The 22469-nt window shown below is 35.4% G+C and overlaps 1 pseudogene; it reads left to right on the forward strand.

Annotated features, from left to right (window-relative positions):
* Positions 1-326: 326 nt before the first annotated feature.
* LOC137226799 (3-ketoacyl-CoA thiolase, mitochondrial pseudogene) overlaps positions 327-22469 on the forward strand; it is a 171993-nt pseudogene continuing 149850 nt past the window's right edge.

Raw genomic sequence — 22469 nt, forward strand, 5'->3', positions numbered from 1 at the left:
TCTGCTTTGCCAGGGGTCTCCCTATCAGTTTTTGCCAACAGGGCATTAGGGAGAGACTGCTACACTGAGGGAAGAAGAAGGGACTTTCCATTTGCTTCTTGTGGTCTGCCTATGTACTTGATGTTCCTGTGGGTGTCACCTCACTAGTACTTCTTCAGCCCAGCAGAGGCAGTTTCTTCCTGGAAAAGCAGTGGAATTCAACTTTCAGTTATTCCATCACTTTCAGATCATCTCTCTGCACCACCTGTCCCCTCCTGAGATTCCAGAACAAGCTAGCCATCACTCCCCATCCCCATCACAGAGAATGGCCTGGGTCCAGCACGATAATGCCCTTGCTCTGTGATCCAAGACACATCAGTAACAGTCAACCAGAACAGCCTCCTCAAAGGTTAAATTTCAGGTCTGAAGAGCCTCCCTTCCTTGCATGTTTCTAATTTTCAGTGATTCCATTCTCTCATATTTGTTCTAGTCCTAGAAATGATAGCTGCTTGATAGAAATGATTACTACATCTCTGAACCTTAATGTTCACTTATGGACTTTACAGTTATTTAGTTAACAATTTTATACGTAGTTAACAATTTCTCGTATAAAATCTGCTCTGTTCAAGAGGAGTGTCTTATGTCTCCTGATCGGTCCTTGAATGACACTGAAATTGATATTAGAAGGAGTTCTAGGAAATAGACTCTCAAAGATGGGATTTTGATATTATTAATTTTCCCATGTCCTTGAACCTGAATGTACTGATGTCTTCAACAGTGGAAAATGGGGTGCTAGCAATCCATGTTATTTATTGGCATCATAATTAATCATATTATTACCTGTGGTTGATTCTGAAAAAATGTCTACTGAAGTAAATGTTTTGGGAGCCAAGTCGCTGCTACAGTTTACTATTATGATGCTAATTACAGTTACAGATACAAATACATTCTTATGTTGAATGGATTCTTCTGAGTACAGTGTAGTGCTTATAGGAAGAAGATGACAAGCTCACGTCTTTAAATTCTTATCTCTGTGGTAGTCAAATAATAAGAAAATGTCTAAGGCAGCCATTAAAAATTGTTTATTTCTTGTAGCTGTAAGGTCTATACCGCTGAAAATCAAATACAGAATTAAATTTTACAGGTTACATAATTATAATGTAAGTTTTCATAGCCTCACCGAGTCTCTCATGTGAGAAGTTTAAAGCATTGAGTAGAAGGAGTGGAAGGAAGCCTGAAACAAGGCTTGGGGATATCTGGTTGGACTCAGACACACTATTAATCATGAAATCCAAGCAGTCTGTCATCCTGTTTTTGAGAAGACTAACCCTTCTGTGCTTGTAATTACCTCACCTGAGAAAGCTGACTTGAAAGGAGATGTCCATTATCTTCCAGACACATCCAGTCACCTTTTGTTTGCAATAGACCAGAAACTATGGTGAGAATTCCCCATGCTCTAGGGACGATAATTACAGAGTCTGATTTGGTAAAAAATCACTTATACATCAAAAGAATTGTAAGATTTTTCTAATTTATATCAACAAAAATCAGGAACACATATGGACAACAGGCACGTGAAAAGGTGCTCAATATCGCTAATTATTAGAGAAATGCAAATCAAAACTACAATGAAGTATCAACTCACACCAGTCAGAATGACCATCATTAGAAAGTCTACAAATAACAAATGCTGGAGAGGGTGTGGAGAAAAAGGAACCCTGCTACACTGTTGGTCCATGTAAATTGGTTCACCACTATGGAGAACAGTATGGAGGTTCCTTAAAAAACTAAAAGTAGAGTTACCATATGATCCTACAGTCCCACTCCTGGGCATGTATTCAGAGAAAACTTTAATTCAAAAAGATACATGTACCCGAATGTTCATAGCAGGATTCCATCATCCTCACTGACATCAAAGAACCCATCTCAAGAATAGCATCCCCTACAGTTATGTCTAGCCTATAAAGGAGAGAAACCATAGACTGTTTCAAGGATGCAGGAATTCCCTCAACAATGTATTTCTCAACACCTTAATGCAGGGAATGTCTGTAGATCTTCTAGGAGGATGTAGTTTGTGAATAGATGTGTAGATTGCATGTGATGAATCCATTCCAACTGTCCGTACTTTTGATGCATTTGGATTCCTTCCTCCATATGATGCTGGGGAAGTTCTGACATAACTTCATTAAACATTGGTCTCTATTGAGTTCAAGTTTCAGTCATCAAACCAAGTGACTTGTTAAAGGCAATTCCAAATGTCCAAACTAACACATTAAACCAGTAGTCTTTAGTAAATGCACCCTAATTAATACATTTGGGTTCATCTAGTATTATATACCCTATCTCTTTGCACTGACACTCTCAGAATCCACTCTCCTATACATTCCCAATGTTTCTGTTGATATGTACATCTTATATTCTTTCATTGGGTAATGAATATAAATATACACACATATATGTGTATATAAATACATACATATACACACATGCATGTATACATATTTTATAATTCTTTTTAATGTGTAAGCTATTTCCTTCCAGGTCATGGTATATGCCTGACCCTCAGGAACAGCCTGAGACTTTAGTTAAGGGTCTAGTGGCAACAAGGGTTAGTTGTTTTGGTTCTAGAGGAGAATGGCTTACTCTTGCAAGGCATCTACCCTAAATTATGATACCACAAGGGTTTCAAGAAAGGTAGGTTAATATTTGTAGACTTAGGAGGACAACACATTTTCATTAACAATGAAAGCTCAGAGTGACTTGGGGTTCAAGATATTTAGTTTCATACGGGTCCAAACAGATGTCCCCCTTTAAAGTTTTTGAATCTCTTTTTTTTCCACTTATTGCCCTATCTTTCACACAAGAAACATGATGAATCTCTGACTTCAACCCACTCAATTTAATTTTGCATTTCATTTTAACATCAGTCCTGTGACTACAAAAATAAATAAATAAGAGATTCTTTTAAGGTAGTCACAGAAACTCCCTGGTTCTCAGATCACATCTAGAGCTGAGCATTAAATTACCTGAGCTTGTCATTTTTTTTTTTCCTAAGAGCCCAGTTCACTCAGGAGATTCCATTCACACCCCAGAGCTGTTGTCACCTTCCTGCCATAGCAGTCAAGTGCAGCTGTTGCTTTGGATCCCAAGGTAGTTGCTTCAGTAGGCAATTCATCAAAATCAAACACAGGTAATAGATTGATTAATTGTGATGCCATGGCATGCCAAGGATTATTCTCATCTCATTTTCCATTTACAAAGAGCTCAGCATTGCACTCAAGACTAATGACACAACCAAACCAATCTCAGAATCTCACCTCTGTGCACGTTTTCTTAGACGATTCCTGATGCCAGTTCTATGCCAGTTCAGTATTAGTCATAGTCAGTAAACAGGAATAACACAGGAATTTGAATAGGAAAAAACTAACATAAAGAATATATTAACTAGTAATCCCCAATAGGGATTAACTGCTAAGGGGCTAAGAGAACGCCAAAGAACGCAGAAATCGCAGATATAGTGAGCAGCCACTACCTCAAAGACAGGCAGAGTACCAAAGGAAGAAACAAGCTTGCAAGAGAGCCCTGCTAAGTCTAAGATTCACACCTCATTAGAAAAAGTGTGGCTGTGATCTAGTGGACGATGGATAAATTCATTGAGGTCATGTACGCTGAGCTTGGCAAAGGGGAAACTTCCTGTTGGGGTGGAGAGAGAATTTACTAGAAACTAGCCACTAGAATTTTCCTGAGACTTTGTTGGGAAGCTGCCTCAGAGGTCCTGCCAAAACTCCAGAGAAAAGTATCCCATTATTGTTCCTGTACAACTCAACAGGAAGCCATCGAGAATACCAGCAGGACTCACTGAGGAACCACTTTCAGAGTCTCCACAGACGCTTGCTGGGAGGAGAGAATCATAGGATGTTTCAAAAGACCCTGGATGCCATGAGTCACAGGAGCAAGCAAGAGAGAGTGTCTGGAACTAGGAAGAGAAAGCCCTTCACCCTGCAGTGTTCCTCTTGCACCCACTACAGATTAAGCTTATGAGCTTAACACTGTGCCAACTGACAAGGAAGAAATGTTTACAGGGTCCAGCTCCAGTATAACAAATCAGGGCAAAGATGGATGAATGGATTATCTGAGAGGTAATACATTAATTATTCCCAGTTCATCAAATAAAGAATTTTGAAGAACTGAAGTCCTGCCTGAAGACAAAGAAAATATGGAATGGACAATGGAAAAGGAAGTTATTAACTATGGCTGCACAACCAGCTACAGAATTGAGGACTGCTATAGCTATATATAATTTATTTCTTGCTTCGTGTGTATGTATGTGTGTGTGTATGTATGCGTATATGTATATTGTGTATATTAGTTTTCTTTCTTCTTTTTCCATTTTCCCCTTAAATATATTTTGTTGAAGGTTAACAATACAATTTAGTCTTCAGGTAACAGGATATTCTCTTTGGACTGCAACTGAATGTGAGGAGTAGTTAATATAAACTAGAAGTGAACAATATGACTGTCTTCCAGAGATGGATCCAGTAAGTGTTGGAAGTTTGCATCCCTCATTTTTTTAAATTGAACTATAGTTGATTTACATTGTTGTGTTAGTTTCTGGTGTACAGCAAAGTGATTCATTTATATATATATATATATATGTGTGTGTGTGTGTGTGTGTGTATATATATATATATATATATATTCTTTTTCATATTCTTTTCCATTATGGTTTATTGCAAGATTTGAATATAGTTACCAGAAACCCTTATTTTAAGGAGAGAATATGAATGTCCTTATTTGCATGAAGATCAGCTGCATCTTGCTAAGTAGAAACAAGAGTTGTTTTTGGTGTTTTATGGAGGTTCAAATATGTGTAGAAGGAGATCTATGGGTGCAGAGAAACCAAAAAGAGTAGACTGTCAGTTAATAAGCTGTCATCTCTCAGCTCCAATCCCATCCTTCTAGACTTTGTCATGTGAGGCATTCTGTACTATACCAGCTGGCTCCACAGGCTCTGGCAAGGCTGGAGGAAGAAGAAGGCATGTATTCCTTTCTCTTTGCTTCCTTCGGGCTACCTATTTCTCCTTTATGTGTTACCTCAAAATTTTTCTTCACCCGCACCAGAGTTAGCTGCTTCCCCAAGCAGCAGCTGAATTTTGTTTACAGATTTTCCGAAACTTGCAGAAAAGCCTCATCATGTTTCTTTCTGAGATACCAGAACCAGGCAGCTGGCATTCCCACTTTAGGGTCTGAGTTTCATCTCCATGGAGCCACTCCTCCAAGCTTCTAAGTTTCTAAGGTCCAAAATCAGTTTATTTTCAGTTAATCAAAAGGAAAATCTCCTGGGTAGCTCTTATTCAGGTGAACGTGCTTAAAAGTTGCTGTCCTGCCTGGTCTAGAAGAAGCAAACAACCATGTAGCAAAATTCCTATAGAGAGGGGTGGCCTCTATGACCCAAGGCCCTCAGTCATACAGCTGCGAGAAACTAACTCTGTCAACCATCTGAATGTACTTGAAGAGTTCCAATTGGGAAGGCCATCCTCCCAACACCTTGATTGCAATTTTGTGAGACCTGAGCAGAGGACTTACAAGTCATGTCTTAACTCCTGACTGACAGAAATCATGAAATAATGAAAGTGTGTGTGTGTTTTTAAGCTACTAAATTAGTGGTAGTTTGTTATACAGTGATGGAAAGCAAATACATATTCCTAGGTTTGGTAGCTACATTCCTGGTAACTGTGTTCATAAATCTCTACCTCTGTGGTATTTTAATGTGTCCTTCTTGCTTTTTATGCTGCCTTGTTAACAACTTTTTACCTAGTTAACTATTCTGTATGTGAGATTTTCTCTTCTGTTACTAATGTTAATTCTGTCTCCTGAACTGACTGATAACAGGATTTCCTTACTTCTTTCGAGTAATTGCCCATTCAATAAATGTATATAATATTTATGGACTGTCCTCTGTGAAAAATTGTGTACCTTTGAATGTATTACTTGTAATTTTTATAGAATTATAGTCAATATACTTTTATGTTTTACATGCTATAGACATCTTCCTATGTGCATTTGGACAGATTCACTGTCTGTAAAGAGTCTGGGAACACACACAGAGCCCAGTGTCTGAGAGAAGTAATTGGGTACAAAATAATGTAACTCTTTTATAAAGGTCTTAGCAGCATATTCATATGTAGATAATATGTTAAAAATAGGTTGATAATTGACATATGATAAATACTAATGTAAATTAGTTCATTCTAGTTATGCTTTATCAAATAATTTTATAACAAGAAAATCTGTATCAGTGCAGTTTGGTTCATATTCAGAAGCTTAGATAAGAATACGTAAGAGGGAAACTGGACCACTTTCTCATATTATATACAAAAATAAACTCAAAATGGATGAAAGACTTACATTTGTAAGGTCTTACATTTGTAAGACCTGAAACCATAAAATTACTAGAAGACGACGTAGGCAATATGCTCTTTGACATCCATCTTAGCGATATTTTTTTTCGGATGTGTCTCCTAAGGAAAGGGCTACAAAAGCAAAAATAAACAAATAGGACAACATCAAACTTAAAAGCTTTTGCACAGTGAAATAAACTCTCAACAAAACAAAAAGGCAGTCTACTGAATGGGAGAAGTTATTTGCAAATGATATATCCAATAAAGGGTTAATATCTGAATTATATAAAGAACCCACACAGTTCAATATCAAAAAACACAAACAATCTGAATAAAAGTATGCCAAAGACCTGCACAGATATTTTTCCAAGGAAGATATAGATGGCCAACAGGCACATTAAAACATGCTCAGCAACACTAATCATCAGGAAAATGCAAATCAAAACCACACTGAGATATCACCTCACATCTGTCAGAATGGCTATCATCAAAAGGACAAGAAATAACAAGTGTTGGCAGGGATGTGGAGAAAAGGGAACCCTCATGCACTGTTGGTAGGAATGTAAATTGGTGCAGCCACTATGGAAAGCAGTAAAAAGGTTTCTCAAAAAATTAAAAATAGAACTACCATGAGATCCAGCAATTCCACTTCTGGTTATTTATTCAAAGCAAATGAAAACAGTAATTCAAAAAGATATTTGTACTCTTATGTTCATTTCCTCATTATTTACAATAGCCAAGATACAGAAGCAACCTAAGTGTAGATTGATAGATGAATGGATAAAGAAGATATGGTATACACACACACACACACACACACACACACACACACACACAATTGAGTATAACTCAGCCAAAAAAGAATGAAATCTTTCCCTTTGCAACAACATGGGTGGACCTTGAGGCCATTATGCTATGTGAAATAAATCAGAGATAGACAAATACCATATGATTTCACTTATATGTGGAATCTAAAAAAACAAAACAAACAAACATAACAGAATTAGACTCGTAGATATAGAGAAGAAACTGGTGGTTCCTAGGGGAGGGGGTGGGTGAAATCGGTGAAATAGGTGAACGGGATTAAGAGGTACAAACTTCCAGTTATAAAATAAATGTCACAGGATGTAACGTACAGCATGGGGAATATAGCCAATAATATAGTAATAACTTTGTGTGGTGACAGATGGTAAATAAATTTATTGTGATCATCATTTCGTATTGTATAGAAATATCGAATCACTGTGCTGTAACCTGAAACTAATGTAATATTGTAAATCAATTATACTTTAATTAAAAAAAAGAGTAAGTAAAGGGAACAGTAGAAGGAAACATTGAAATGTTTGTATTTTCCAAAATAAGGAGTAATGATTCTACATTGTTTTAGAAATATTTCTCCACGAATGCTACATTTTATTCTCTATATTTTAGTATTATTTTAACATCTGTAACACAGACATAGAACTCAGTTAAGACAACATGCTGTCCAGAGTGCCCCAAATTTATTTTCTCCCCACTCTGACCACTGATAAATTATTACTTGTGGAAGTCAGTTTACATTCCCCCCACTCTATTATCTATTTGTATCTCAATTTGCTCCTTCAAATTTGGATTTTTAAAAGATGATAAAAATAATTAATGGAGTGATATTTGGTCACTGTCGAATTAGGAATATATACATAGAAGAATCCTGCTGTGGAGCTGTGGCTCTCCTTGACCTTTATCTAATGTTATAGCTCTCTTGGTGATCCTCTGTATTCTGCCTTCGTGTTCCCTCTTAGGCTGCTGTATATGTTGCTCTACAAATTTAAGCTCCTTTAATGTTAACTATTTACTGCTCCAATTTGAAATGGAGTATATATTAAAAAATGAATTACTAGGAAATATTGTGGCCTACGCTCTTAAAGTATTCTTTCCACCCAAGATGATTAATTTATCCTTCTCACCAGTGATTGGTTCAGGAAGGTATGGAGAGGCCAATTTTGGTTAATTAAATGAAGAAAATAATTCTGCTTTTAAAGTAATGTTTAGTTCTTTATTAACTTTGTTTTTTGCATTCCATTTCTTTCTTGAATGAAGTGAAGTTGATTTTGGTATCAATAAAGACAGTATGACACAATGGTACAGACGATGGACTGTGGAGCTAGATTGCCCAAGTTTTTTTTTGTTTGTTTTTTGTTTTGGAAAAGACAAATACATTTTACTACATTAACACAAAAACAAACAAATCCTCTCTTCAACCAAAATGAAAAGGCAAGCTACAGACTGGGAGATGTGTGCAACATATTTAACTAACAAAACACTGAGTACTTAGAACATAGTTAGAAAAATTAATTGATAAGAAGCAAGCAACCCAATCAAAACAATAGACAAAGTACATGAACAGGCATTTTACAGAAAAGGAAACCTGTCACGCCAATAAACTTAATGAAGATTCTCAACCTCATGAGGAATCAGGAAATGCAAATTACATTAACATTTCACATCCACCTTATTTAGACTGCCCAAGTTTAAATCCTAGATCTCTTACTTGCTGGATGTTTGACCTGGACAAGTTATTTACATTCTCTGTTTATTGGTTTTCTCATCTGTGGATTCGGATTTAACTACATCATAGGGTTGAACAATAAATTTAGATTATTGCTTGGCACGTAGAGTATCTATCATACTGTGCTTTTGTTATCTCAATATCTACCCTACCTCATCTTCAATATTTTATTTAAAAAGATCAGGTTTCTTTAATTTCATTGGACCCATAAAGAAGCACATGGTTCTTTTTATTGTCATGAAGCAATGATTGATGATATTAAGTTTTCTTCAACTAATTTTGTACTATCACACAAAATCATCATTTTATAAGTACTGATTTTTTTTACAGAAGTTGTCTTAAATCAGTCCAGTTATAAAAATTTCTGTGGGGTCAGAGTGTGGCTCAGGGGAGGAACCTTTATTGCTTTTTTCATACAGTGTTTCAGAAAACATTATTATTATATACACAGTGCCTTTTGGGCTGGAGTCATGTCTTCTTTCACTGATCTGTTTTCTCCTCTTAAATATGAGCAGGAGGTCGGCCCAACTAGCAGTAAAATCCAGTGTGTGGTGAAATATTTCCATGGTTGTTTGGTGATTATTCTTTTCATTTCTTTTACCTTGCCTTGCATTTCTCCTGACGGGCTGCTGCCAGACAGCATATTTACAATGATTTTTATTCAGTTGATCAGCTCATCTTTAGTATAAAGATGGGCTTAGTGATACTCAGATTGTGTCCTTCTCATTTACCCAAGGAATATCTTTCAAAATAAGGGAATTCTGGTTTTCCTAATATAGGTCTCTCTATCTGCCTATCTATCTATCTATCTATCTACTTACCTATCCATCCATCCATCTATCCTCCCTGGACTCAGACCAGATATCACTCTATATGATGACTAAAATTTGTCACTTGTGGTTTGAATTGTGAAGGTCTCTTTTCCTTTCTTCTCCCTCCCTTTCTCCTTCCCTTTCTCACTCTTTCTGTCTGTCTGTATCTCTTTTTATTTCTTTCCTCTTGTTACAAGGGGAGGATGTTACGGGTTGAATTGTGTACCCCCCCAAAATTTATATTGAAGCACTAGCCCCCAGCACCTCAGAATGTAACCTTATTTGGAAATAGGATTGTTGCAGGTGTAGTTAAGATGAAGTTATAGGTGGGATGGAGTGGGGTGGGACCTTAATTTGACATGACTATTGCTATTCTCAACAGAGTACCATGTGAAAACAGAAACAGGGAACAAACCATGAGAAAAGAGTGAACTGGAGTGATACTTCAGTAATCCAAGAAATTCTAAAGACTGCTGGTAAACCACCAGAAGCTAGAAAGAAGCAAGGCAGGATTGTCCTACAGCTTTCAGAGAGAACATGGTCCTGCTGACATCTTGATTTCAGACTGCTAGCCTCCAGAACCGGGAGATACAGTTCTGTTGTTTCAGCCACCCAGTTTGTGGTACTTTGTTATGGCAGCCCTAGGAAACTAATATAGAGAGCAGAGTAGAAATGCTTTCTCTGTGTCACCTCCAACTATTGGTCTGCAAGTAGTTAAAACATAAAAATCTGAAACTGCATTTTTATGGTAGCATCAATATTTTTACTTACTTTATAATTAATGACACTATTAGAATTGCATTCATTAAAGTAGGAGATAATTATAAACAGTTGTTAAAATCATGCAGCTTATTTACCCTAGCATCATTTATAGTAATACATAATTTTATTCAAAAGTTTTCCCTAAGTATCATGCCTTCAAACTCACAATAGGAGTATAAAAATTTAACAGTGTAAAGTTTTAGCCGAATACTCCAAAATATGTAAATCTTCCTAAAGACAGATCAAATTTTGTAAAACTGTAACTGCCAATATTTTTCACCTTTATTAAAGTTGGGGAAAAAGCATAATTAGCACTTCATGCTTTAAGAACTAAGTTGGGTCCTCAGTTGACCTTGGGCCAGAAAGTTGATAAACACAGCAACTTCAGAAATTAATTTTCATAAAAACCTGGGTATGTGTATAAATTTTGAGCAGGCTGGTGTTAGCACTAATCTTATCAGTATAGCTGTGCAATGTCGTCCCAATTCAACTTCAAACCCTGACATTATTACTTATTTTTGAAATTGTTTCAAAAAGCTTTTCAAATTACATTAAACAGATGTGATTAAATCAACTTATTCTAACATCTTACCATATGAACATAGCACCCACTGTAATCTTGAGATCTAAGCTACCTCTTATGGGTTTATAGCCCTGAAGTGTAAGAATTCAGTATTATTCATTGCCACTTACATATTCATAGCTCCTTACAGATAGATTTTCTTTTTTGCTTGGATTTCACTCATGTGATTAAAAAAAAACAACATAATGTTTACTCCTTTTGTTTTCTGCTAGAAAAAGATGTTCAGACAACGATGCCCAAAAGTCCAGAAATGTCCTAGAGCAGTGGTGGTCTCTTTTACTTAAAACTCTCAAAGTATTTAAGAAGGTTCCAAGTGTCTAGTTACTTTTAATGAGATGTACCTTATTTTTTTATACTGTTTTTGTTTTTTTATTATTATTTATTTATTTTATTTTTTTGGCTGTGTTGGGTCTTTGTTTCTGTGCGAGGGCTTTCTCTAGTTGCGGCAAGTGGGGGCCACTCTTTATCGCGGTGCATGGGCCTCTCACTATCGTGGCCTCTCTTGTTGCGGAGCACAGGCTCTAGATGCTCAGGCTCAGTAGTTGTGGCTTACGGGCCCAGTTGCTCCGCGGCATGTGGGATCTTCCCAGACCAGGGCTCGAACCCGTGTCACCTGCATTGGCAGGCAGATTCTCAACTACTGTGCCACCAGGGAAGCCCTATACTAAGTTTTTTTTTGTTGTTGTTTTATTTTATATTGAGATGTAGTTGATTTACAATGTTGTGTTAGTTTCAGGTATGCAGCAAAGTGATTCAGTTATACATATACATGAATCTATTCTTTTTCAAATTCTTTTCTGATGTAGGCTATTACAGAGTATTGAGCAGAGTTCCCTGTGCTGTACAGTATGTCCTTGTTAGTTATCTATTTAAATATAGCAGAGTGTACATGTCAATCCCAAACTGCCAGTCTATCCCTCCCACCCCCCATCCTTCCCTCTGGTAACCCAATGTTCAAGATGTATCTTCTTTTTTTTTTTTTTCCTAGTATGATACACATAATGTATCACGTCACAAACTTATGATGCATCTGTGGAACCATTCATAAACCTTGAAGATCTTGAACCACTCTTTGAGAGTTCCTCTGGCTGAAGGTCCTTTATTATGATAGGTTGACCAAATCTAGACCCACTGCACCTGAAAATGGATGATTCATTTTCAATCTGATATTTGCCAGAATGCTTCAAGGCCCAGTGCATTTCACCTGGCACAAAAATGTTAGGTTTTCTTGAACTGATCCCAGTCCATTTGGCTCATAATCCACACTACATAAAAATACCTGGTTTAAATTATTTATTACTTCATTTCAGTTCTATCAATAGTATATATCAAGTAAGTCCTTTTATCATATTTTCACACCAGTCAGAAAAATTTACTGAGTCCCTACTGTGTGATAAATTCTGTTACCTCTTTTCCCTCCTTTGATTCATTTCTCAAGGGAACATCTAATTTTTATTTAGTTGTTTTCCTTAAAATCCCTGTTATTAGCTGGATTAAAGTCAAATTGATTGTTAAAATATTTATATTTTTCTAACCATTATAGATCATATGACAATTCTTTATTTTCCAAAGACAAATAAATGAGTCTACATATGATGTTCTTCAGTTGGATAACATTTGATAATGCCTCTATACAGTTGTCAATATTCTGGGATATGAGTAAACTGCAACTCTCCAACAAAGCAATAATATACATAAAATCATCTACAACTCAAATTTCCAAAAATTAAACCTTTCTTTAGTGTACCACTTCTGTAAGCTGTCACTCTCACAAATACATTATCCTCCAGGACCAAGATGGCAGTATGACTTTAGAACATAACACAAAGATTAGTTTCAGTGAGAAATCTGAAGCAATTGGTATAATACACAAGGACTTCAAATTCTGACTTCTTACTCAGTAATAACCAAATAGTTTCTATAAATCTTTTTAAAATTACTTTAAACTGCAACTCAAAAACTAGGTGAAACACTTTAGATTGTTCAGAGGTTTCTCTAGATCTTTAGGATTGACTTGCTTTCTTAGAATAGGAATCAATTTTATTTAGATGGTGTGTTATGATTTTAACCAATAATTCATTTTTCAGATTCTTTTAAACATTATTCTAGCTTTCAATGTCTCACTTTATCACTCTACATTACTTTCTTGGATTAGGGTCCACTCTAATGATTTTATTTTAACTTGATTAACTCTGTAAAGGTGCTATTTTCAAATAAGGCCACATTATGAGGCCACATTATGAATTTTTGTATAATTCATAATGCAACAACCATAGAGATGGCACACTTCAACACATATTTTGTGGGGGTGGGGAACACAATTCAGCCCATTGAAAACCTGTGTCTCCAGATATTGGGGTGGTTGTTAGCCTTGTGACCTCAGAAACCTGATGTGTCCAAGAATAGTAGTTAATTTTCAGTTTGTCCAGCTTTTCTTGTAGTAAAAATAGAACTGATAACTTCTAAGTTCTTTACATGTTGGAGTATCCTATGGCTTTTTAGCATTTACATTATGATAATACTGAAGATAGTTCCTTTGATTTCTGAGTCATCTAACTTCTTCTGGACATCTAAACCTGATTAAAAGATTTCTAAAAGAATTAACATATTCCAAACATATGTTATTATTTTCCCTCGACTCCTACTTATTTCTCTTCCTTAATTACTTTCCCTAAAAAATGATTCAGCTGTTAAGTAAAATTTCAAGACAGAAACATATACAGCACTTTCATGCAGTTTTCCTTCTCTTATCCTTGAGAAGAATGGGTGCAGGTGCAGAGATGAATAAAACAAAGGAAATAGCATAGAGCAATAAAATGGAAAAGTATGTGATAGATTTAGGAGCTAACTGGCATTTGATTATTTCTTGTACTTAGGATGCTCAGATAGAATTGATAGGAGATAAATCTGGTTAATATGTTGGGACCAGGTTACAAAGGTCTAGTACTGGGGACAACGGATTATGACTCTAGGGCAAATCTGGCCCACGGCTTGTTTTCATAAATAAAATTGGATTTTAACACAGCCACACTCATACTTCTATGTATTGTCTATGACTGCTTTCATATTACATCAGCAGAGTAGAGTCGTTGTGACATTAAAGTGTATGGCTTGTAGAACCGACAATGTTCTTACAGGAAAAGTTTGCCAACCCCAGTGTAGTATGTCATGTTAAATTGTTAGAGTTGCTTTTTGTTAGTTTTATTTCCTTTTTTTGACTTAATAAGGGACATCTTTATTAAGTCAATAAGGACATCTTAATAAGGGACATCTCTCAAGGGGAGATGGGAGGATTTACACAATTATATCCATGGTTTTGACAGTAAATTATGGTGATAATGAGGAAAAAATCTGAAGCAGTGGAAAGAGAAGTGAAAGGAAGATGATAGGGGAAATAAGGCAAACACCCAGAAGATCAGTGAAGGGCTGTAACCTAGAGGACACAGAGTAACAGAGATACAGGCTCTTTTTTGTGTGTGTCTTTACTGAAGGAAATGAAACAAAAACAAAACAAAACAAAAATAATATGTCTTATAAAATTAAAATGATTTTAGGGTCTTTGAAGTTTGTTTTGTATAAAGATTCGTTGCTTGATTCTCATTTTAAGGAGGGTGATAGATAGATGAAAGTGAGATGATGAAGATGTATGTCAGAACTTTCCTTGTTTGTTAATGAACCGAGCCATTTATTTGCTGAATCTGTCAAGAATTCTTGAAATATGGAAGGATATTTCCTCAATTTTTTGTATAATTCATAATGCAACAACCATAGAGATGGCACACTTTTAAGTTTAACCTATAATATTAACATTTTCTCAATCATTTTTTTAAGTCTAGACAATCAATAAGATAATAAATCAAGCCCTGATTTAGAGTGTCTTTTTATTTCCATGAAAAAATCCTCTCATCATGGCCAATTTTCAGCTACCAACGTGATGCCAATGAATACAGAGTTGAAAGAGATGCGCCATAGCACACCATTATACAATCGTTCCACCACAAGATTTAAAAGATATAATAATGTCAAGACCATAGATGATAGCAAAAATGTAATAAAATAATTAGGGAGTGATGAGTTTTAAGTAATTATTATTTTTATTTTAATACCACTTAATTGTAAATTTAGATAATTTAATTTTAAACAATGGCTGTATTTAAAAACTCTTGCAAGATTTCTGAAAATTTTAAAATCAGCTCCTGTAAGGCAGGACAAGGGGGCTTCCGCACACCACTGGGAAGAGATAATATAGTTTTAAGCACTTATATCTCAGATGTTTGTGTTAAATTCTTATTTCGTGTATTAGAATTTTTTTTTAAAATTCAAGACTTTATTGAGAATTCAGAGTCCTAGATTGGGTCTAATGAAGATAAGTATGAACCATTTAATCTCCAGGTCTTGCTTTGCTCCTCTATAAAAATAATTTGCTGGATTAGATGATTGTCTTGACTTCACTTAATCTCCTTTTCTTTTTCTGGTTACCACCTTTCATCTAGCTGGTTCTGCATAAGTATTCTAAATCCTAGATATAAAATATGCATTTTAAACAAATTTGATTTGGTTAATATGCTATTGGATGAATGTTTTGGGATGGAAATATATCACCCATTTAACACAATCCTGGTTATGGATTTAAAGGTAGTTCTGCTAATGTTTCATATTAGTGATTTAAAAGACCATGAATCCACATTTCATTTCCTTCTTAATCCAGTGGGATATGGGTAGATATGATCTCTGAATTAGTTCAAATCTTATCTTTTTCTTAAGTTCAATAAAATTTGTGGTGCAGGTCATCTTTCTAATTTCTTATTGGATGAAATCAAGGAAGTGTAGAATTCACAATTCACTGAATTAAAATGATAAAATTAATTTCCCCCAAGTGATTGTTTTTTTCAGCAAAAATGAACACCTGACTTGTGAGAAAAAAGACAAAATCAAAATTCGTCTTTTCATTTCTATTTTGTATGCATTACAGAAACAGTCTTCTAAATACTTTTTTATTTGAAATTAAGCTAGGAGAAAAGTTTTGCGAGCCTTTTATTAACTCCATCCCTTCCCAGAGGACTGCATTAGTATTAATGTATGATTCATTAAGTATTTTTGTGTCATGAATTCTGGTTCTTCTCAAGTTATTGAAAATTTTAGAAAGAAAAATCACTATTGTATATTTTTCTGTCTAGATAATTACTTTGTAAGATATAAAAAGTTAATTTATTTCAGACAGTAACAGATATAGTAAATATATGACAACTTTCTCTACAATGTTGAGAGGTTTATTTATTATGTGTTTGAGGAATTGTAAAATTTTCTAGTTGAATTTGTCCAACTCCACAAATTAATGTCATGATTTAATTGAATTTGGCATAACACTCATTATATAAAGCAGAAATGAAAGTGGATGGTTTCTTGAAACTAAATTTTAATGAAAGTCAAATTATCATTTGTTATTGGCTCATATTGTTTCTTTTCCTTTAAAAAAAAGAAAAATTTATTTATTTATTTATTTGGCTGCCTCGGTCTTAGTTGTAGCAAGTGGGATCTTTGTTGCGGCATGCGGGATCTTTTAGTTGTGGCATGCGAACTCTTTAGTTGTGACATGTGAACTCTTAGTTGCAGCATGTAAACTCTTAGATGTGGCATGTGGGATCTAGTTCCCTGACCAGGGATCGAACCTGGGCCCCCTGCATTGGGAGTGTAGAGTCTTAGCCACTGGACCACCAGGGAAGTCCCTTTTTTCCTTTTAGTTGTCTGGTTTTTGTTTGGTTTTCTTGCTTCTACAGAGATGCTGAATATACAAATTATTATATAAGAAGCTGTTCTTTGTACAGCCTTCTCATTACACAAAAATTTAACAATTTAAAAACAGCAGAAATCTTTCTTTTGACATTTGAATTGTGTTTATTTTAAAGAGAACTTTCTAATATGATGGCATTAAATTTGCCCAAGAATTAAGAGGAAAAAAATTGAAGATATATTAAAAAAGGGGATTCCTTTTAAAAATGTGGAAAATATTGACAAGGTAATTAAAATGTTAGAGGTGCTCAGTGCCTGACCTTATGAATGGCTTAATTAATTAACCATCTCCCATCCATGACTTATAGAACATCAGAAAATCTCACCTTCCCAAATTCTTTTATTAATTTAATTGAATTAAAACATTTCACTTGGGGTAAGCTTTATATCTCTAGGAGAACTCAATTAAAAACACACACAGAAAATCCACTCTTAGTTATTATTTTCTCATTGGAGAAATGATTACCTTGAGAAGAAGGTACAAATTATAAGGACTTTTGGAAAAAAGAAAAGAACAATAAGTTAACTATGATACCGTGAATTTTTAAAAACTATAACCTAATTTAGTAAAAAAAAATTGGGCTTTTTATTTACTTCACACATATTTATGGGCACTTTTCTCAGTGGTGACGATATGGCAGTGAATAGACAAAGAGGCACACTCTCATACAGCTTACATTCTACTAAAAGTAACAGAAAAAAAAGAAAAACAATAAGACTAATCAAAATATGTTAACTATATTGGAAGATGTCAAGTACTGTGAATAAAGTAAAATTAGTATTGTTGAAGATAAGGCTTATATATTTTTTTCTAGAGACCATATAGTGATATAATAGTATTTGTTTATTCAGTTTATTAAGATATAACCGATACATAGTATTATAATATTAGTTTCAGGTGTACAATATAATGATTATATATATATATATATATATATATATATATATATATATATATATATATATATAACAAAATAATCACCACAATAAGTCTAGGCAACATATCATCACAAGTAGTTATAACTTTTTTCCTTGTTATGAGAACTTTTAAGGTCTACTCTCTTAGCAACTTTCAACTATAGCATACATAATTATTATAAGTAACCATGCTGTATATTATATCTCCAGGACTTAATTTATTTTATAACTGGAGGTTTGACCCCCTTCACCCATTTCACCCACCCCCAATCCCCTGCCTCTGGCAACTACCAATCTATTCTACCTATGAGTTTAGCTTTGTTGTTGTTTTGTTTTGTTTTTTTAGACTCCACATGTAAGTGAGATCATACAGTATTTGTCCTCTCACTGACTTATTTCACTTAGCATAATGCTTTCAAGTTATATCCACGTTGTTGCAAACAGAAGGCTCTCCTTTTTTATCACTGGTTAATACTCCATTTTGTGTGTGTGTGTGTGTGTGTGTATATATATATATATATATATATCACATTTTCTTTATCCATTTATCTATTGATAGATACTTAGGTTTTTTCCATGTCTTGGCTGTTGTAAAAAATGCAGTTTTGTTTTTAAATAACAATATTTACAGAATGACAAATACAGATTGCTTCTGAAACAAAAGTTTTACATGAAAACTTTTTAAAGATTGAAAATATGTGCATATATCTTTCCTAATTAGACTTTTTGTTTTATTTGGAAAAATACTGGAAAAATACTCAGAAGTGAAATTGCTGGATGATATGGTAGTTCTATTTTTAATTTTTTTGAGGAATCTTCATATTGTTTTTCATAGTGGCTGCATCAGTTTACATTTCTACCAACTGTGCACAGTGTTTCCCTTTTCTCCAAATACTCACCAACATTTGTTATTCTAGTTATTTTAAATAACAAATAAATAATATTTATTTATTAGAATTTAAAGAAATTCTAGTTCTTTTAAATAACAAAATAACATTTGTTATTCTAGTTCACCCCCATTCTGAAGGGTGTGAGGTGATATTTCCTTGTGGTTTGGGTTTGCATTTTCCTCATGATTAGTGATGTTGACCATCTTTTCCTGTGCCCTTTGGCCATCTGTATGTTTTCTTTGGAAAAATGTCTATTCAGGTATTCTGCCCCTTTTTCAATCGAGATATTTATTTTTGTGATGTTGTATGAGTTCTTTGTATATTTTATTTTATTTTATTTTTATTATTATTTTTTATTGAAGAAGCCTTGCATCCCTGGGATAAATCCCACTAGATCATGTTGTATGATCCTTTTAATGTGTTGTTGGATTCTGATGCTAGTATTTTGTTGAGGATTTTTACATCTATATTCATCAATGATATTGGCCTGTAATTTTGTTTTTATTACTATCTTTGTCTGGTTTTGGTATCAGGGTGATGGTGGCCTCATAGAATGAGTTTGGGAGTGTTCCTCCCTCTGCAATTTTTGGGAAGAGTTTGAGAAGGATGGGTGTTAGCTCGTCTCTAAATATTTGATAGAATTCACCTGTGCAGCCATGTGGTCCTGGACTTTTGTTTGTTGGAAGATTTTTAATCCAGTTTCAATTTCATTACTTGTGATTGGTCTGGTCATATTTTCTATTGCTTGCTGCCTGGTTCAGTCTTGCAAGGTTATACCTTTCTAAGAATTTATTCATTTCTTCTAGGTTGTCCACTTTATTGGCATAGAGTTTCTTGTAGTCTCTTAGGATGCTTTGTTTTTCTGCAGTGTCCATTGTAACTTCTCCCTTTTCGTTTCTAATTTTATTGATTTGAGTCCTCTCTCTCCTTTACATGGAGAGTCTGGCTAAAGGTTTATCAATTTTGTTTATCTTCTCAAAGAACCAGCTTTTAGTTTTATTGATCTTTGCTATTGTTTTCTTTGTTTCTATATCATTTATTTCTGATCTGATCTTTATGATTTCTTTCCTTCTACTAACATTGGGTTTTGTTTCTTCTTTCTCTAGTTCCTTTAGGTGTAAGTTTAGATTGTTTACTTGAGATTTTTCTTGTTTCTTGAGGTAAGATTGTATTGCTATAAATGTCCCTCTTAGAACTGCTTTTACTGCATCCCATAGGTTTTGGATCTTGTGTTTGCATTGTCATTTGTCTGTAGGTATTTTTCGATTTCCTCTTTGATTTCTTCAGTGATCTCTTGCTTATTTAGTAACGTATGGTTTAGCCTGCATGTGTTTGTATTTTTTACTTTTTATCCCCTGTAACTGATTTCTAATCTCATAGTGTTGTGGTCAGAAAACATGCTTGATATGATTTCAGTTTTCTTAAAATTACCAAGACTTGATTTGTGACCCAAGATGTGATCTATCCTGGAGAATGTTCCATGTGTACTTGAGAAGAAAGTGTAATCTGTGGTTTTCAGATGGAATGTCCTATAAATATCAATTAAATCTATCTGGTCTATTGTGTCATTTAAAACTTGTGTTTCCTTATTAATTTTCTGTCTGGATGATCTGTCCGTTGTTGTAAGTGAGGTGTTAATGTCCCCCATTATCATTGTGTTACTGTCGATTTCCTCTTTTAGAGCTGTTAGCAGTTGCCTTATGTATTGAGATGCTCCTATTTTGGGTGCATAAATATTTATAATTGTTATATTTTCTTCTTGGATTCATCCCTTGGTCATTATTTGGTGTCCTTCCTTGTCTCTTGTAACATTCTTGATATTTTTTTTGCTGTACACGGCCTCTCACTGCTGTGGCCTCTCCCGCTATGGCGCAGAGGCTCTGGACGTGCAGGCCCAGCGGCCATGGCCCACGGGCCCAGCCACTCCGCGGCACGTGGGATCTTCCCGGACCGGGGCACGAACCTGCATCCCCTGCACTGGCAAGCGGACTCTCAACCACTGCACCAGCAGGGAAGCCCTATTCTTGATTACTCCATCTTTCTTGTGATTTCCTTTTGCGTGGAATATCTTTTTCCATCCCCTTACTTTCAGTCTGTATGTGTCCCTAGGTCTGAAGTGGGTCTCTTGTAGACAGCATATATATGGGTCTTGTTTTTGTACCTATTCAGTGAGCCTTTGTCTTCTGGTTGGAGCATTTAATCCATTCACATTTAAGGTAATTATCAATATGTATGTTCGTATTACCATTTTCTGAATTGTTTTGGTGATGTTTTTGTAGGTCCTTTTCATCTCTTGTGTTTCCTGCTTAGAGAAGTTCCTTTAGCATTTGTTGTAGAGCTGGCTTGGTAGTGTTGAATTCTGTTAGCTTTTGCTTCTCTGTAAAGTTTTTGATTTCTCCATTGAATCTGAATGAGCTCCTTGCTGGGTAGAGTAATCTAAGTTGTAGGTTCTTCCCTTTTATCACTTTAAATATATCGTGCCACTTCCTTCTGGCTTGTAGAGTTTCTGTTGAGAAATCAGCTGTTAACCTTATGGGAGTTCCCTTGTATGTTATTTTCCCTTATTTCTTTTAATAATTTTTCTTTGTCTTTAATTCTTGTCAGTTTGATTACTGTGTGTCTTGGTGTGTTTCTTCTTGGGTTTATCCTGCCTGGGACTCTCTGCACTTCCTGGATTTGGGTAGCTATTTCCTATCCCACGTGAGGGAAGTTTTCAACTATAGTCTCTTCAAATATCTTCTCGGGTCCTTTCTCTCTCTCTTCTTCTGGGACCCCTATAATGCAAATGTTGGTGAATTTAATTTGTCCCAGAGTTCTCGTAGGCTGTCTTCATTTCTTTTTTTAAAGTATAAATTTATTTATTTTTGGCTGCATTGGATCTTCATCACTGCACGTGAGCTTTCTCTAGTTGTGGCGAGCGGAGGCTGCTCTTTGTTGCGGTGTGCAGGCTTCTCTTTGTGATGGCTCCTCTTGTTGCGGAGCACAGGCTCTAGGCACATGGGTTTCAGTATTTGTGGCACATAGGCTCAGTAGTTGTGGCACATGGGCCTAGTTGCTCTGCACGTGTGGGATCTTCCCAGACCAGGGTTCGAACCTGTGTCCCCTGCATTGGCAGGCGGATTCTTAACCACTTAGTCACCAAGGAAGCCCCTGTTTTGATTTCTTTTTATTCTTTTTTGTTTATTCTGTTTCATGTCAGTGAAGTCTACCATTCTGTCTTCCAGGTCACTTATCCATTCTTCTGCCTCAGTTATTCTGCTATTGATTCCTTCTAGTGTTTTTTTTTGTTTGTTTTTAAGATGTTGGGGGTTGGAGTCTATTAATTAATTTATTTATTTTTGCTGTGTTGGGTCTTTGTTTCTGTGTGAGGGCTTTCTCTAGTTGTGGTAAGTGGGGGCCACTCTTCATTGTGGCGCACAGGCCTCTCACTATCACGGCCCCTCTTGTTGCGGAGCATAGGCTCCAGACACGCAGGCTCAGTAGTTGTGGCTTATGGGCCTAGTTGCTCCCCGGCATATGGGATCTTCCCAGACCAGGGCTCGAACCCGTGTCCCCTGCATTAGCAGGCAGATTCTCAACCACTGCGCCACCAGAGAAGCCCCTGTTCTAGTGTATTTTTCATTTCAGTTATTGTATCATTCATCTCTGTTTGTTTGTCTTTTGATTCTTTTAGTTCTTTGTTAAACATTTCTTGCATCTTCTCGATCTTTGCCTCCATTCTTTTTCCGAGGTCCTGGATCATCTTCACTATCATTATTCTGAATTCTTTTTCTCGAAGATTGCCTA

The sequence above is a fragment of the Pseudorca crassidens genome, chromosome 6, assembly GCF_039906515.1.
Source record: "Pseudorca crassidens isolate mPseCra1 chromosome 6, mPseCra1.hap1, whole genome shotgun sequence".
NCBI lineage: Eukaryota > Metazoa > Chordata > Mammalia > Artiodactyla > Delphinidae > Pseudorca > Pseudorca crassidens.